The sequence below is a fragment of the Ochotona princeps genome, chromosome 9 (assembly GCF_030435755.1).
Source record: "Ochotona princeps isolate mOchPri1 chromosome 9, mOchPri1.hap1, whole genome shotgun sequence".
Classification (NCBI taxonomy): domain Eukaryota; kingdom Metazoa; phylum Chordata; class Mammalia; order Lagomorpha; family Ochotonidae; genus Ochotona; species Ochotona princeps.
The window spans coordinates 39,401,679-39,407,678 of NC_080840.1; positions in this window are offsets into that span (position 1 = coordinate 39,401,679).

Below are 6,000 nucleotides of genomic sequence, written 5' to 3' on the forward strand. Positions count from 1 at the left end.
TTGGGGTCCCCATCTACAAATGTACAGAACTTGATATCAGTGTTGTATGAGCCAACCAGTCTGTGTCTCTTTGCTAACAAAGAATCTGCTTTGTGAGTAAACTTTTTGCTGAAGGATGCATGTCATAAAGAGATTTGCTCAAAAATTTTTCTTAGGCTATCAAAAACAGAATAGGTTAATTTTAGATACCATTTTATTTATTTGAAATACAGATTTACAAATATAATATATTCAAATAATATTTGTCTTCCAAATACATGCATACATAAATATGTCCCTCACTCTGACTATATACATATATATCATATACATATATGTGTATACACATATACATATATATATATACACCTTATACTACATACCTTATACTATATATATGGAGAGAGAGAGACAGAGACAGAGACAGACACAGAGAGACAGAGAGATTCTTCCACCCATTTGTTCAGTCCCTAAATGGTCACAATATCCAGGACTGAGCCAGGCCAAAGTCAGGATCCAGCACCTCCTTCCAGATCCAGTGTGTGCAGGGCCCCAGATAGTTGGTTCATCCTCTGCTGCTCTCCCAGGAACATTACCAGGAAGCTGAATAAGAAATGAAATGAAATAGCTGGAGCTCAAAAGTGTACCCATCTGGTACCCCAATATTATAGGCAGTGGGCTTAAACAGCTATGCCACAGTCCTGGATTCTAGAAGTCAGTTTATTAGCATACCTCGTTAATATTTTCAAAAATAGCTCAGAGTGTAGAAGCATCTAAGAAATAGTAAAACACTGAGAAGCAACTTAACCCTAACTACAAGATCAGAATCACTACTGAGATTTTATTTTAAATTGTCTATGTATAAATTACTGATAATTTAATTTGTTGAACAAGGCAGAAAACTAGTCAGCTCACATGCCAAATTACCTCTAGAGGGCTTTCCTACTTGCATTTGTGTTAGGCAGTGTTGAAGAAAATTGCTGACAAACTCCTAAAGAAATTGGACTTTGTCACTTAAACTTATTGCTAAAATTAAAGTGTTAGAGGCAGAAGGAAATGTAAGAATGATATTAAATACTCAATAGATTTTGCCTGGTATTGGCTTTGGATTAGAACATTTTCTCACTGGTTCATTGTTATGTGCATGGGTATATATTATTGAATTTACATGGCACACAATCTCGTAAATGATGGTATAATTACTTATCAATTGGTGGATCCAAGTTTGTGAAGTATCTCAGAAAGCTGCTTTCACTCTGCAAGAATCCAACTGCTTATTTTTGAAGGACTTGTTTAGTTTTAAGAAGCAAATAGTGGAAATCTCATCTGGATGACAGGTGAATAAATATACACATTTTAAAAAATATTTATTTTTATTGGAAAGGCAGATTTAAAGAGAGAGAGATCTTCTGTGCACTGGTTCATTCCCTAAGTACCTGCAATGGCTGGAGCTGAGCTGATCTGAAACCAGGAAACAGGAGCTTCTTCTGGATCTCCCTCATGGGTACAGGGTCCAAGGCACTGTACAGCTTTCCCGGAATACAAGCAGGTAGCTGGATAGGAAATGGAGCAGTTGGGACATGAACCAGTGCCCATATGAGATCCCGGTGGATGGAAGGCGAGGATTTAGCTGCCAGGCTATCCCACATAGCCTGAGCACATACATTTTTGATGTCAGAAATTCAATCATTTTCTTCCTGTATTTGGGAAATCCATTTGTGGATAAAACTAGAAGACATCAGTTGGAGCAATTACATGTAAAATTATAAATATGAATTTGAATTTCAGTTGATATTCTGTCTTGTAAACAGTCTCAACGTGACTTATGTCTGTTTTTATATATTCATTAGTTAAATTGAAGATTACTTTGTTTCAATGTCATTAAAATTTCTTAAATAATTAAGGGTTTTTCTTTTTATGAATATGTCAGATGTTAATCACTTAAACATATTTGAATTAATACCTAGTAAGTGTAAATATATGACTGCCTGCATTTACAATTATATTATTGCATGTAGAATGTGTGTTTTAAATTTATCGAAACAAACATTTGTTGTAATATGTATATGACTATTCAATTCATTCTGCATTAAGAACTGTTCACGCTCTGTAAAGCGAAATATACAAGCTTGCTTGTCTGATAGAAATGTGATACTGTGTGATGTCTATACTGTTTGCTTACGGTAAGATTGGCTAAATGCAAACCATGTGGTATGTTTGTAAAATGCTAATATTATGGAATGTTAAGTGTCACACCATTGTGTGCTAAGTGTCATAATGTTGTGTCTGTATTGCTCTCACAAAGTATGCTAATGTCCCTCTCCCAGCACACTCAGAGTCGATCAGGCAGCATGCTATGTGTTCATCGTGATAGTGTGATAACTTCTGGTGATGGTTCCTAAGCATCAATAATATGGTGCTGTCAGTGCCATTGTATGGTGTGGTAAATGTCTGACATGCTGTACTAATTCTCTGTTATCCTGTATGCAATATGTCTATTATACAATGTAGAAAATATCCCACGTATAGTGTGATAGGTACTCATTGTACACTAGCTGTGATCATTGCTAAGTGTCATAGTGTGCTGAATATACATTGTGTAGCATGGTAGGTATTCTTTATATAATGTGATAAGTGCCTGAAATACAGAGTGGTATGTATACATTGTACAGTGTGTCAAAGATGTTAATATGATGATGTTTATAAGATGGTGTGCTGTTTGTCTCATAAATGTTAAGTGCCCTTTGTAAGTTGTGCTAAGTATCTATTATATTGTAAGCTATGTATCTATTGTATAGTTTGCTTAATGCATAGGGTATTCTTTCTGTGTATCATAAAAGTATTCAATGCACAGTGAGTGGACTAAGTACCTGTTACAGAATTCACTAAGCATTCATTGTATGATTTACGAAGTACCCAATTTGTTATGTGCTAAGTAGGCACCTTATAACATGTTGTATTAATCGTATAGTGTGCTGAGCTCACATTGTAGAGACTGATGAACATCCATCACATCATGTTTTAAGTTCCCATGTGTAATGTGCTTAATTTCCATTGAAGATTGTATTGAGTCTGTTATGTGTCAAATGCCCACTACGTAATGTGAGAAGTACCCATTGTATAGAATGCTAAATAGCCATCTTATTCTTGGTAAGTGCCTGTCTGCCATTCATTGTGCTGAATGTCAATAACAGATGCACTAACAATTCGTTGTAAGATGTGCTTGGTACTAATTTCATTTTGTGCTAATTGGTCACTGCTTAGTGTTCTAAGGAACCATTTTTGGTGTGCTGAATGTTCAGCATAGAATGTTATGTCTATTAAGGGCATAGGATATGAATTTAAAATAAATCTAGATCATCATTATGATAAGCATTTATTTACTCTTAAGTAATTTTGTCAATTTAGGTAGCTATGTAAAGTATATGCAGAAGTCACACTTCAGAAAATATACAATAAAAATTTTAGCAAAAAATATTTAGCAACTTTTATTTATTTTTACTTTATTTGAAAGGCAGAAAGGAGTAGAGAGAGCAGGAAGAGATTTTCTGTCCTTTGGTTCATCCTCCAAACTCCAGCAATAGCCATCACTGTGCAAGCCCAAACCCAAGTGCAACAAATTTCATGGAGAGCTCTCATGTGGGCACCAGGGACCCGATCACTCCAGCCATCACCAGCTGATTCTCATTGTGTACATTAGCAGGAAGCTGGAATCAATAGCAGAGTCATAATTTGAACCCAGGCACTCGGATATGAGATTCTGACATCCTAAGTGACATTTGAATAGCTTCTCTGTGAGTTGACCTCAATGGTTAACACATGGAGTCTGGGAGACACAAACCCTTTACCACAACTGTTATATTTTATTCCAAAGAATGAATGTCTTTACCAACAGAAATGCTATTTATTTAATGTATTAATTGGGCTAGACCCAGAAAATAAGTAGCAACTTCAGAATAAATGCACCAATGCAGTTTTTTATGGACGTGATTAATCTGAAAAAGTACATGCAACCCATTTCTGTCCATCAAGACACATAATAAGGAAGAGAGAATCACAACAAGGGGTGTCTGTAATTTTCCGGATCACTCTCTGATGACTAAAAATAGTGTAGGGCATGGGTGTCCACACACACACACATATATACATATGTATATATATATATATATATATATATATATATATATATATTTACTTACTTTTTTATTGGAAAAGCAGATCTCCATTGAGAAGGAGAGACAGAAAGACTTTCTGTTCTCTGGTTCACTCCCCAAGGGGCTACAATGAGCAGAGATGAGCTTATCTGAGGCTAGGAGCCAGGAGCTATTTTTGAGTCTCCCATGTGGGCTCAGGATTTCCCAGGTCTCAAGCAGGGGGATGATGGGAAGCAGAGCAGGTGGGATTAGAACCAGGGCCCATATAGGATCCCAGAGGATGCAAGGCGAGGACTTTCGCCACCAGGCCGTTATGCTGGGCCTGATGCATATCACTTGGTAAAGGAAGCTGTGATAGTAAGCTTTGAAAAGAACCCTGGATTAAATCTCTGAAAGCACACCCAGAGTTTTGGGACTCTGTTTGACCAAAGCAAATTAGCTGTAACAGCCTGTGGATTTCTATGGAATAATTTACAGTAACAGTTGATGTAGGAGAAGAAAGAAATAAGTTGAAATAGCAGGAAATGATTTTTTTTCAACATGGTCATTGGAATACACATTTAAATGAATTAGCTTACTTGTAAAAAATAAAATAATAGTGAGATAGTCAATAATTAGTCTCTTTCAAAAAGCGTATTGTTTAGGTAGACATTTAATGTAGTGGTTAAAATCCTGGTTAGCACGTGCTGCCTCAGAGAGCCTTGTTTTGATACCCAGCCTCAGCTGCTGTCTCCAAATTCCTGCAGGTGGGCGGCAACAGTGACAGCTGCAGTATGGGGTTTCTGCCAACCACATGGAAAATCTGTATTAAGTTATCAGCTCCTGGCTTCAACCTATCCCGGCTCCAGTTATTGTAGGCACTTCGAATAGATCAATGGGTGGGATTCTTAGACTGTCTCAATCTCTCTCTCTCTCTCTCTGTCTTTACTGACTCTCAAATATAATAATAATAACTTTAGATTAACATTATTTTAAAAGAAGCATTCCATTAACTTGAGAAGATTGAGGATATATATATATATTTATATAAATAACTTATTATATTAGAAAGGCAGTTTCACAGAGAAAGAAGGACAGACAGAGTTGGGTCATTTGTCCGCAGGTTCATTTCCCAAATGCTGCAACAAATAAAACAGAATAGATCTGAAAGCAGGAGCCTAGGTTCCTTGCTTCCTGTTCTCTCATTCTAATTCAGGCATCCAAGAACTGGGAGTATCTTCCACTACTTTCCTAGGTACATTAGCAGGGAACCAGTTCAGCATGAGTGATGCTGAGACTTGAACTGACCTCATATGGGATTCTGGTGCAACAGGCAGAAGCTTAAGTTGCTACACTATGGCACAGGCCCCTGAGAGACTTGTTAAGCATTGAGCATAATTTACAAATACAGGTAGTTGAAATGGTTTTGTAGAATAATGTGTATGAAGTAACATTATTTGTGAACAGATATATGGAAGAACTGACACTGGTTAGAGAAACAGATGACAATGGCTAGCATTGTGGCAGCTGAGTGAACTGGATGTTTACAGCAGAAGCAGCATCCCATAAAGGCACTGGTTCAAGTCCAAGATGTTTTACTTTTAACCCAACTCTCTGCCAATGGCCTGAAAAGGACAGCGGAAGATGGTCAAGATGCCTGAGTCCCTGCCTTCTGGCTTTGGTCTAGTAAAGCCCAACTTCTGCAGGCATTTCGATAATGAGCCAGTGGATGAAAGACCTCTTTCCATTTTTCTCCCTTGTTTACCTATCTCCTCTCTGTAATTCTAATTTTCAAACAAATGAAACACAAATTAAAAGGCAAAAGTGGAAAGCAAATGACAACAAAGCAAATTGCAGAAGCTCCGAGAGCTAGAAAGCATCATGTAGC